Consider the following 13929-nt stretch of genomic DNA (forward strand, 5'->3'; position numbering starts at 1 on the left):
ATTAAGACAGACAAGATCTATTAGCAACACTGTTAATTAGATTGCAATTATCATTTTCCTGTGGAATTAGAAAAAAAAAAAGTTTAAGACTATGACAATGGCTACGACTTTGAAGATGTATGGTCATATTTATGTAGTGTTTTGACTATGTAAACCAGTTATCAGAGCTCTCTCATTTAGAGAATTATTTCCGTTTGGCAAATTTGAGAATATCTGTCTCATACCTGCATATTTCATAGCTGTTTCTCCAAAATATGTTCTCTTTAATGAATCACCTTAGACAAACACTTGCATGCTTTGTTGTTTGTCTCTACTGGGAAGCCTAGAACTACCATCCTCCTCAACAATACTGCTATTAACTTGCTGGATTTTGCAAAAGAATAATGTGTAATCATTCCTTTTGTGTCCTGTACTTTAATTTCATATACCACCCACACCAATACAGCTTTATATAAAATGACTTATTAAAGATGTAGTGATAATTAGAGAAAATTATTGCACAGAAAGAGCAAAATTGGCACCAGACACTAAATGGCACTTTTCATAATACAAAAAATCAATATGTCCATGCATGCATATATAAACAAACCAGATGTTCAAGATAGCTACGGAATTGCCTCTTGGATAACATTTACTTGCACTTTCTCACTAAAAATCTTCATTGATCTTTTCAAAAACAGCATTGGAAGTGTGCTTTCTACAGAAATTGTGTTCCTCTATAAGTGGGAGATTATATACCCTGGCAGCCATTGTGGAGAGGCCAGGAATGCTGTTATCCTGCAATGCATAGGACAGTCGCCTCAAAAAATAATGATCTTGCCATAACACATCAGTAGTACCAATGCTGAGAAAACTTGCCCTAGAATAAAACCACTCAAACTTTAGTAAAATGTTCCTAGGTGAATGATTTAGCCTCTCAAGTCCACTCATTTCACAGTATCTCCACAGCATAGTGTTCTTGTAAGTCTTCACTTCCCCCTTATGATATATTGAGGATAGCCACGTGCCCAAACATACAAACATACCTATGTTTCTGAGACAAATAAGGATGTTAAATGATCACACTATTAAGGGAGTTAAAGGAAGCAACACAAATATAAAGATTATATTTGCAAATGTACAAAAGGATTGCTATGTAAATATACAATAAGTTAAAAGTAGGCATAAAATTTCAATTGATATATGGATATATATATATAAGTTTACAATTCACAATGAAAATAGTCAAGAAACATAAAAGGCGGTCATTATTAAGAGAAATCAATTCAATTCTAATGAAACAAAAATTTTGTAAATTTATCTCATGGTCATAAAGTATTAAGAATTCATGCCGACTGATGTTCAGTGCAGTGTTTGCAATAGGATATGCTTTTTATATTAGAAGAAGAGCAATTCCTCATCAGGCAAGACTGTCCCACACATTTCAGGATACTTAGGATCTCTTGCTTTTACTCACCAAGTGTCTCTAGTGTTCTCTATGCATGCTAACAACCAAATATTCTCATATTTTAAAATTCTTGATAGCAGGGAGTTATTTTTCCCAGTTGAGAACATTATGAGTGCAACATGCAATAATTAGATTAGAGTTCATAGTTAAAACTAAAATGTGCTAAAGGCTCTGCAGGTTAAGTTCAAAGAAATGCCTGCTCTTTGGGTTAGCCATCTTTCTGCATCCAAAAACTCAGATTAGTTTACCGTAGATTAGCAAAACTAATCTCATTAACCTATTCCTTCCCAAATTAAGCACATAATTGGAAAGAAGAAAATGGATATAGATATTTGGGAAAAGTCACTGGATTAGAGTTTTCTATCACCTTCTGTAGGAAGGAAGAGCCAGTCCCCTCTCTGACAAGTAAAAGAGATGATAAATTGATAAGTTATTCGCTCCTAAAAATTGAAAATGTCTAGAAGAATAACCTACTGACATCCTCTTTCTTGGCAACACATTGGCTCTGAGAAAAGCAGAAGGCCCACACAGAGGCCCCAGAGAGAGACACAGGGAGTTTGGTGTTCTCCTGAAGCGTAGGCATGCATATATAAACACATAGACTGGTCTACCTTCCAATTTATACACAGGAATACTCCCATAATAGCAAATGTTAGTGGGGCTTGAACACAGTGTGAGGTAGTATAATTAAGAAAAGAGGAAAGTAACCCTCTCCATTCCAGTTCCTGGAAGAATTGCAAGAGTGCACAAGTGGATTCTAGTGGCTCACATGGCTTTCTATAAAGGAACATAAAGGCAGGTGGAAAGGCGAAAACATTCATCACCCCATGTAGCCACCTGACCATGCAAGAAGAGGCCTACCTCCCAAAAAGATGTTGAGGACATACAGCAATTGGAAGCTGCATTGTTTGTTCTACTTCTCACAGAAGGAGTTAGAGCAAGGCTGAACAGCAATTTCTTCTCTCCTTCAAATGCAATTTTCTTGAACAGGCTCCTTTATTCTAGCATTATTAAATGGCATCTAAATCTGCACAATGAAGGATGTGTTCCAATAATCTTTGCATTATCTACAGGAACAAATCTCACCAGTAATGTGCTGTACATTCTGCGTTTTGTAATTTGCTCCTCTTTAAACATATGTGGCTTAAAAATGATCCCCAGATACTCTGAAGCCTATTTGGAGATTGATAGAAAGAAGAATATTAATGATATTAAGCCAAAATGTAAGCAGAAAAGGGATTTTAACATAATTTCCAGAAGTCCTAAGAGGAAATTGGATTTAAAAGTTTCTTTTGAGATATTTGTCATAGGTGAAATTATTGGTAACATGTAAGTTTGATACTACATAAACATATGATATAATTTGCTTTCATTGTGTAGCATATTCAGGTGCATAAATCATTTACAAGTGCAATATATCATTTTTATCTCCCTCTCCAAACAAATTGAGCAGAATAGTGTTAATATTCTCATTACTTGGGTACATATAAGACCTGGAGAGGTCAAATAATTTCTCCACAATTGCAAAGCTGTTAAAGGGTGGAGCTGAACACAAGTCTGTCGATTCATAGTCAAATAATTCTTAAGTAAGCCAGATGAACCAATATGCTAGGCTCTTGTTGCCAATAAGTTGATTTTGACTAAAATAATTTTCAGTCATCATTTAATGACAGGAGAGAATTAAACTGAGCTTCAAAAACAGAAGCCCTTGCTTTGTCTACTAACAACTCAAGTTACTTCTCTCTGAGTATTAGTTTTCTCAATGATGTGAGGGTCTGGAACCAACGGATTTCAGTATTTGTGTAACTACTTTCCATCCAGTACCAGAATACTTGGAACTTTTTTCCTTAACTGTCTTAGAACCTGTAATGAAGATCAAATCAGTCAAAAAACAATAAATACAGGACTGTGTAGAAAGAAATTAATTTAACATTAATAATAACAAATTAATATAACATTAATGATAGCAAATTCCAAGAATTATGTCAATAACTCTACAGACTCTAACTCATTCACTGCTAACACAAACATCTATGAGTTGCCCGTAATTGTGCCAATGTGATAGATCGGCAGGATATGTAACTTGCTCAATCTCGCATTGCTAATAAGTGGCAGAATCAGGATTCAAAACTAGATTATTCTAACTCAAAAGTAACTAGGTAGAAGCCAAGGCCAATGGCCAGAAGTCAGTGAAAAGTAAGTTTCAGTTCTGTTAAAGGAAAATGTTCTGACTGTCATTATCTATTGAAGGGTGGAATGGGCTATCATAGTAAAAAATGAGTTTCCCATTAACAACAGTATTCAACTATAGTGTGGAATATGCTGTGTATGGGGATTTTTTTTTTCTTTCTTTCTTTTTTTTGATGGAGTCTCGCTCTGTCACCAGGCTGGAGTGCAGTGGCATGACCTTGGCTCACTGCAACCTCCACCTCCTGGATTCAAGTGATTCTCCTGTCTCAGACTCCTGAGTAGCTGAGACTTCAGGCATGTGTCACCATGGCTGGCTAATTTCTGTATTTTTAGTAGAGATGGAGTTTCACCATGTCGGCCAGGATGGTCTCAAGCTCTTGACCTCATGATCTGCCCACCTCAGCCTCCCAAAGTGCTAGGATTACAGACATAAGCCACCACGCCTGGCTGGGGATGTGTGTTTTATGAGGAAATTACATGGTCCCCATGAACATTCAGCAGGACACTGAGGCTACTTGCGGATATTCTAAGGAAGACCTAATTGATAGAGATCTCAAGTGAATATAGTGAAAACTCCATTACAGAGTTTCTTTGGAGTGATGTGAGAAAGAAGATTTAAAGAGATTCATGGTGGTAAAATGTACTGTTAAGGAGAACAAAGAAGAGGGCTTACTAAGTTATACTAAAGGAGGGAACAAAAGTAATGGGTTGCATAACAACATTTATTGAAGACAACATATTTCAAGCATATGCAATGATACTGTCTCTAATCTGTGCAACTACCTTACAAATTAGCCTTTTTATGCTCATTTTACAAAAGAGGAGAATGAGACTCACAAAAATATGTTATTACCTGAGGATTCAGAGCTATTATTACTTCTGATGCCAAAATACATTCTTTTATACATTGTGCCTTATGTATTATATCAGATCTGATCCTTTCTCTAAAGTTAGGGCTGTTAAACTCTCTGGACCAATAATAGTTTTTATACTGTTGTTAAGTAATACCCACCATCTCAGTGGACACTGTGACAAAATCCCTATGTGATCCCTTTGGAGGATCCAGTGCAATAAGGACATAATTGCTCTGGGAAGCAAAGGACAATAAAGCAACACTTCTCTGGACTGCAGCTTTAAAATGCTCTGGCTTGGTTGGGAGTAGAAACTTGAGTACCTTATAGGGCACTCTGGGACTCCCAAAAAGTATAGGCAGGGAATAGCTGTTTCAAACTTCAAAACACAAATACCAAAGAATGAAAAAACACTCCTTAAAGAGCACATTTATATGAATGTATGATTTATATTTGCTCAACCGGTATTCATTCAATCTAACTTTATCAAGTGCTTTTTATATTTTGAGAAAGATCACCTTCAGAAAGTTCACAGTCTAGGTATTCCTCTCAACATGATAGTAGTGACAAGATGTCAGATGCTAAAAAGTAGAATTGTTAGCCATGTGCCATAGAGACACTGAATGAGGAGGCACTAATGGTAGAGAATGGGATCAGGGATTATTTAATCAAAGAAATGATATTTAGGCTAAAATTCTGAGATTGAATAAACTCTTAGCACATTAGAAAAGGCCATTTCAGGCTGCATTATGAGCTCAGAGGTGACACAGTGCATGTTGTGTTTGTAAACAACAAACTGAGAAAATAGAGGAAGCAAAGAGAAATGCAACAGATGAAAAGAATGGAGGAGAATAGAGTCCTATAGGGGAGGGTGCTCCTCACTGGAGGATTTGAGAAAAGGCATGGACTTCTGTAGCAGACCAGAACAGGACTGCCTAAACAATTTTTAACAGCACTGTTTCTCTGAGAATTGCCCTCAGGAATAAAATCAGGGAGGCTGTTAGAAATTCAGGCATGAAATAGGGCCTTGCAATGTTTGTGCTACAGGCTTAACCATGTATTGATTAGATGCCTTTGGAATCAGGAAACTTGAAGTCACCAGCTGGCAAGTTACTTAGAAAAATTATTTACCATCTCTAGGCATCGTTGTCATTACCTCTGAAATGGGGTAATAGGTTCATGACAAAGATGAAATGAGATGTGCATGGAAGTAATTATCATGGGGCATGTCCATAGTAAACAATAAACAAAAATATCTATCAACATCATTGCCACCATCATCACCATAATCACCATTGTCATCATCATTGTTGGCCATATCAAACCTTTCTCTCCAGCATTTAGAAATGAGGCTGAGAAACTAGCGTTTGCTCAGTATCATTTCCTAAGGCTGTAGGTTTTGGGGGCGGGCATGTTTGACTGAGTTCATGCAGCAGCAGAGACAGAAAGAAACAGAACTGCAGCAGCCCCATGGAAGGAAGCATAGGCAAGAGTCACTGCAACCTTAAAATCTGAGAGAACAGCTGCCTGGATTTCTGACAGCCTCTCTGATTTTATTCCTTCATAATCTAGGTGCCATTTCTGCCTTTGGTTTCCCCCAAGAAAGGGTTGTGTCTTTATTATAAATTCTACTTTTTTGTTCAAGGCAAATTGAATGTTTCCTGTCACTAGATTCTCAAAAGAGCTTTAACTCAGAAGGCTGTATTCCAAATATGAAAGCAGAATTTCAGACTGTGACAATACAGTATGACACTCGGATAGGTCGTGTGACCCATGGGAGAGCAAACTTAGAAAATGTGGAATCTTGAACTTGCTTCCTGGCCATTCCAGAAGGATCAAGCTAATTGGCAGTTACTTAACGAACTTCTGCTTAATGAATCTCTCACACCTCCATGAAACAGAGTAAGGACGCTAGTAAACTGCATGAACCCTTTCAGGCCACTAGGGGACTACTGAGCATCGTCTTCTGGCAGTGCTACTAACGCCCTGGAATCTGCCTATTTATCAAATACTTGGAGTATAGAAAAGAGAGGACAGAATTTTGGGTTCAAGCCCAGTGATGTGCTCTGGGGAAATCTTATAGAAGCACAAGCAGAATGGAAGTCAATTAAACATGGATTCTGTTGGACTTGGATAAGATGTAAACTCCAAAGCTACTGTCATGCACAGGGACATTCTCAGAGCAAGAGTACAAATAAAATGTGAAAGTGCCTTGGAAAGGTCAGAGGGCTTCATGGGAATGAAGGTTCTTCATGTTACTATATGAAGAATATTAAGGTGTTCTTTATATTATTATTTTAAATGACTGTGTTTTGTATTAGGATTAAATGTAAAAGAATTGCCATTTTATATGAGTGATTCAATGTGAGAGAAGAAAATATAAATAACGGTGGGTTCGGGGACACAGAGATTAAGCTAAGAGGTGTTTGATGCACAATTTGGAGCTACTGACTCATTGGTGATTGATAACATTGCACCAACAAAAAAAATTGGTAAAAGTTCTCTCTAACAAATCCTGACTCTCCAAGAAATAAATGAGTTATTAAAAAACAGATTTTTAACAAACAGGCTTTGGAGAGAATATGCTAGGAGTAGACTATTTGGTATTGTCAGAATTAAAAGAGCTATATAACTGTAGACTTGCTGTGTGTTTATTGCTGTTGTCCTTTTGGTAATTAAGGAATATGTTAGGTATAAAAACAGAAAGATCTAAGTTGCAGTGGTAAAACAAAATGGCTTACATTTCTTACACTAGAAAAAAGATGGAGGTAGGCAACTCCTGGCTTTGGCAGCTAAGAGATACCAGAGCTGACATCTCTGCATTTCATGTTGCCTTATCTTGTGGTTGCCTCAGTTTCATATCAGCATTCAACAGAAGAAGTAAAAAATTGAGTAGCATGGCCACTTCCAGCTACAGTGTGGCTAGGGAAATTGTAAGCTGCCCCTTGATTTCTGAATTAGAAAATTAGAAAATTAACATATACAGATAAATGTTCAGAGGAATTCTACAAAATATCTTTTGTTACTATTTGAAACCTAGGAAAATGAACAGATTTCAATAGCAAGGGATAGTCTTATTAAGTTTTTCATTCTTTAAATTGTAGGTGGCAGAGAAAGATGAGAGCTGGAAATCATTATTAAATTGGCCATCTGAAAGATTTGTCACAGTCAGAGAATTCCCTCCAGGCATCCTTGACTCTGGGATGAATACTTAGGGAGTAGAGTGCAGCCTATATTTCTGTTGCCACTGCCCACTCAGCTTTTAGGCCATGCTCAATCTGCACACATATGTACAGAAGCCTAGTGAACTAGTGAATGGCCCATTCTAATGACAGCTATGAGTAGTCCTTTCCTAAAAGTCGTTAGTATTTTTAAGATATTCCGAATAATTCCATTGCCATTGAATATGGGTAATGCAGCTACTTTCCAAGAGCTGATGGCCAGCGAGAGACGTGATATTTAAAGAACCCAGGCCTGGGCGCAGTGGCTCAAACCTGTAATCCCAGCATTTTGGGAGGCCGAGACGGGCGGATCATGAGGTCAGGAGATCGAGACCATCTTGGCTAACAAGGTGAAACCCCGTCTCCACTAAAAAATACAAAAAACTAGCCGGGTGAGGTGCGGGCGCCTGTAGTCCCAGCTACTCGGGAGGCTGAGGCAGTAGAATGACGTAAACCAGGGAGGCCGAGCTTGCAGTGAGCTGAGATCCGGCCACTGCACTCCAGCCTGGGCGAACAGAGAGAAGACTTCCGTCTCAAAAAAAAAAAAAAAAAAAAAAAAAGACCCAGCTTCCAAAGGCTAAAATTCATGAAACACATTAGTTTAGCCTTCCCAGAATTTCCCTTCTGTGTTGATATTCTAAGGTTATTACTTTGCAGTTTTTTAAAGTTTCCTACAGGAAATGATTTTGACAAATTATAGCTATTCCATCAATTAGTATTCATTTTATTAAGTGCCACCTGAGAAATTTCATCTAAAATTAAGTGATAGGAAAATATTTGTTTCATGAGAATTTGACATGCTTTCTTCTTTCTACAAATGCATAACTGAGGGTGTTTCTCCTTGCAGCCTTGCTGCCAGGGAACTCAAAGTCAAAAATAAAGTACAGCTGACTTTTGTTGGTGTTGGTCTTCTATTATTCGTACTTTGTACCTGTCTTGGTTTAGAGAGGTTCCTTGAAATTCTGCAGAAAGGAGTAGGATGCAAATAAATAGTAGTGAATGAAATAGTAATTGATGATTTTCTTGGGCCACCACGTTAATTGAATCAGTTATATTCAAATTACCTATTGATTACTTTATCTGGAGTGGTGTTTAAAATAAAATCAATAACAACATGGATGAATCCAGAATGGAGAAGACATTAGCTCTTAAAGGAGACTTAGAACCAGAAGGTTCTAGGAAAATCAGGCACTAAACTGTAGATTGTATGTTTTACCGAAAGGAGACAGTTACTGTTCACCTTCAGCCAACTTATATTTGAAACTACTTGAGTAAAATATTACGTATCTTCCAGTCTTTAAAGAAGATATTTTCTTTATGTGAAACTGCCATTTTAACGTTAAACTTTTAAAATTTGGTTTTACATACATTAATATTTACTTATTTTGGTGTATAGCTCTTTGAATAATTATAAACCCAAAAATTTACTTCCCCAAATTTCACTTATGCTGCTGTTTTGTAGCCAACCCTTCCAAAAATCCCTAATCTTTGGCATCCACCAATAGTGTTTTTCACAGTTATACTTTTGTCTTCTTCAGAATGTCATACACACAGCACATAATCTAATGGTTATGTTTTTTCACTTAGCATAATTCGTTAGAGATGTATCCATGTCATTGACTGCATTAATAATTTGTTCAACTTTTTAAAGAAAAGTAGTATTTTATTGTAACAATGTACCACAATACCCATTCATCGATTAAAGAACAACTGGGTTGTTTCCAATTTTTAGTGATTATGAATAACGCTGCTATAAACATTCATACAGAGATTTTTGTGTAAATGTAAATTTTCAGTTCCTTAGATTGCAAAATCATTTCCTTAGATTTTGTGTAAATGCAAGTTTTCAGTTCCTTAGATTAAATATCTGGGAGTGAGATTGCTAGGTTGTTTTGTAAATTGATGACTAATCTTATTTAAAAACTACCAAAATATCATCCATAATATATGTATAAAATAATATATTTATTATTTTGTATACCTATCGACAATTTATGAGAGTTTCAATTGCTCCAAATTTATACCAGTACTTGGCATAATTGTTTATCATTCTAATAGGTGTACAGTGGCATTATTTTAATCTCCTTTTCCTAATGACCAATAAGCATAATTGCTTATTTGCTATGTATATATCTTGGTTCAAACTTTTGGCATATTTTGAAAATATTTGATTGTTTATTATTTTTAAGCTTCAAGGCTTCTTACTATTTTCTAAATAAACACCTTTTCAAATAGGTAATTTGCTCCCAGTCAGTAACTTGACTTTTCATTATTTAACAGTGTCTTTTGTAAAACAAGGATATTTAATTTTGAGGAAGTCCAATATGTCAATGTTTTCTGTAATAAGGTGTAATTTGGTGGTAACATTTAAACCACAATGGGATACAATCTAATGACAGTCAGAATGGCTATTATTAAAATGTCAAAAATAACAGATGCTGGTGAGGTTGTGGAGAAAAATGAACGTTTGCACACTGTGGGTAGGAGTTTAAATTAATTCAGTCATGGTGGAAGACAATGTGGCAATTCCTCAAAGACCTAGAAGCAGAAATACCATTCAACCCCGCAATTCCATTACTGGGTATATACTCAAAGGAATATGAAATAATTCTATTATAAAGACACATGTACATATATGTTCATTGTAGCACTATTCAAAAGTGCAATACATAGAATCAACCTGTATGCCCATCAATAATGGACCGAATAAAGAAAATGTGGCTGGCACATATACACCATGGAATACTATGCAGCCATAAAAAAGAATGAAACGATATCCTTTGCAGGGACATAGATGGAGCTGGAGGTCATTATCCTTAGCAAACTAACATGGAAACAGACAACCAAATACCACATGTTCTCACTTATAAGTAGGAACTAAATGATGAGAACACATGGACACATAGCAGGGAACAACATACACTGGGGCCTTTTGGAAAGTGGAAGGTGTGAGGAGGGAGAGAAAAAACAACTAATGGGTACTAGGCTTAATATCTGAGTGATGAAATAATCAGTGCAACAAATCCCCATGACACAGTTTACCTATGTAACATACCTACACTTGTGCCCCTGAACTTAAAATAAGAGTTAAAAAATGTTCACACCCTTTACCTAGATATTTCCCTGCCTAAAATGGATCCTAAATAAGAAACTAAAAATACTGTGGGGAAAATGATTGAAGATACTAGATATAATTTTAAAACTAAGTGTTCATATCTAGAAAAATAAATAATCAAATGTGGTGAAATACCACAAAACTATTACAATTTTTTTACAAAGAATTCATAGCAACATGGGAAATACTTATAGAGTTACATGAAACAAAATTCAGAATACAAAATTGTATTTGTACTTTGATTACAACTATGGCAAATACAGTCTATAAATACAATAAACACCTGAAAGAAAAATTTTTAAAAACTGCCTAACTCAAGACTTTCTCCTATGTTTTCTTCAATATTTTTTCAATTGGAATTTGTTTTACAGAATGCTAACTGTGATTCTTATAAAGAGTGGTGAAAAAATAGTTTCCTTTTTATTATCATTTTATTTGATGAGTTTTTTTTTTAAATACAGAAGTGTTGAGAGAACAGTTAACAGTACACAGCAACAGAATCACAAACATAAACATGCTTTTCCTTTACTTCATTTACTTGCTTACTTTCTTTCTTTCTTTTTTTTTTTTTTTTTTTTTTTTTTTTTTTTTGAGACAGAGTTTCACTCCTGTAGCCCAGGCTAAAGTGCAATGGCGCAATCTCAGTCCACTGCAACCTCTGCCTCCCAGGTTGAAGTGATTCTCCTGCCTCGGCCTCCCAAGTAGCTGGGATTACAGGCATGCACCACCACGCCCAGCTAATTTTTGTATTTTTAGTAGAGACAGGGTTTCACCACATTGGCCAAGCTGGTCTTGAACTCCTGATCTCAGGTGATCTTCCCACCTCACCCTCCCAAAGTGCTGGGATTACAGGCGTAAGCCACCAAGCCCAGTCTAAACATACCTTTTCTTATAGAACATTCCAGATAAAGCTGTAGTCTGTTCTAGCAAGTTCACTAATCAGATACACTTGACATTCAAGTTGTTTCACTAATCTGAGAAAGTTGATATTTCATTGTTACTTTAATTTGTATCTCTTTACTATCAAGCTTGAACTTTATTTTAATGTTTAATGGTTATTTGGATTTCTTCATATTTGAATTGCCTTTATCCATTATATAGCCTTTATCCAATTTGTTACTCAGTTATTCATATATTTTTCAATACTTCGCTTTTAGATGTTCACCTGGTGCTTTTTTTTCCCCAATGTGTTGCTTTGTTTATTGTGTATTTTGTCACATAGATTTAAAAATAATTAATGTGATAAAGTGTATTTTGTTTTATTTATTAACAAGTGATCTCAGGGCTTATCAAATAAAGTGTTTCCTTCTGTAAGTTCAAATATCTTACACATTTTCTTTTGATAGTTTAGCAGTATTCTATTGAAATCCTTAGTTAGCTGGTAGAGAATTATTACACTTAAATTTTACCATTTAAGTTCTTAATTATCTGGAATATACTTTTATGAATGAGGAGTAGTAAGACTTTATTTTATATTTCTAATTATAATGCAATTGTTCTAAGAGCAAGTGGAGGATAGTCTATTTTTTTCCCCACTGGTTTTGTTATGGTTTGAAGCATCTCTCTAAAGTTCATGTGTTGGAAACTCAATTGCCATTGTAACAAATACATTGTATTAAGAGGTGGAATCATTAAAGGAAAATTAGATCATGAGAGATCTGCCCTTATGAACAGATTAATACATTTATCATGGCAGTGGGTTAGTTACCATGGGAGGGGCCCCTGATAAAAGGATGAGTTTGGCCCAATTTCCTCTCTCTGTCTTGCACATTCACTTGTCCTTTCACCAAGAGATGGCATAGCATGAAGACCTTTGCTGGATGCTAGCACCATGTTCTTGGACTTCACAGCCTGCAGAATCATGAGCCAAAGAAACTTGTTTTCTTTTTAAATTACCTAGTGTGTGGCCTTTTGCTATAACAGCGGAAACTGGACTAAGACACATTTATAATAGCCACTCTATAATATAATTATTTTCCATTTTTGCTGGAGAATGTATTTTGGACACTCGATTCTGTTTCATTGACTTTTTAACTTCTATGAGCACCTGTTTGTTTCACTTTTTTCCCTTAATTAAATGTGTAGTAGATGTTTTGGTGTTCCTCTTCTCATAAATTCCCTTTTGAGACCAAAGGATTTGTTTCTCTAGCTGCACCAAGTCCTCTTATAAATTCCCTCAGTTGAAAAGATTTGTTGAACCTTTATTTGGGCAGACAAGATTCAGTGACATACATACATATAGCCCTCTCCACAAGACTGGAAACATATGTCTAGGATCATCTCATCTTCAGAGCTCCATGGGGTTGGCAGAGGCAAATTTGAGAATACAATTAATTGTTGAGACTGCAAGTTTTCCAGCCCAATCTCTTCCTTTCCATAGGTAGTAATTGAGTAGGAACTCACTACTGAACCACCTGCAGGCTAACATCTGTCTCAGAATCCGCTTTCTAAAGAATGCAGTTTCTGACTCAAATCAGATTTTATTGACAATCTGCCAGTTTGTGACCTCCAGCACAGTTTTAAATATGTATTAATTTTTATCTCCTATCTTTCTTTCTTTTTTTTTTTTCAGACGGAGTTTCACTCTTGTTGCCCAGGCTGGAGCGCTATAGTGCGATCTCAGCTCACTACAACCCTGCCTCCCAGTTTCAAGTGATTCTCCTGCCTCAGCCTCCTGAGTAGCTGGGATTACAGGCATGCGTCACCACGCCTGACTATAATTTTGTATTTGTAGTGTAGACAGGGTTTCTCCACATTGGTCAGTCTGGTCTTGCACGCCCAACCTCAGGTGATCCTCCCGCCTAGGCCTCTCAAAGTGCTGGGATTACACATGAGAGCCATTGTGCCCGGCCTCTCCTGTCTTTTTAGGTTGTCTGCTACCTGTGCTTAAGATCTGCCACTATGTCAAAATAACAGTTATATCATATATGTAATTTCAAAAGTATCACTAAAGAGTGTTTTGAAAGATCATATTATGAAAATGTAAACCCTATGCTTTTAACCCCCAAATATTCAATCAGCATTTATATTTATTTTGTACTAGACCTTACACATGACTCCAGAGTTTAAAAAAAGGGAGGGAGGTGGGACCATCATCATGAAGCA

Source organism: Rhinopithecus bieti, unplaced genomic scaffold (genome assembly GCF_001698545.2).
Source record: "Rhinopithecus bieti isolate Rb0 unplaced genomic scaffold, ASM169854v2 scaffold_15850, whole genome shotgun sequence".
Classification (NCBI taxonomy): domain Eukaryota; kingdom Metazoa; phylum Chordata; class Mammalia; order Primates; family Cercopithecidae; genus Rhinopithecus; species Rhinopithecus bieti.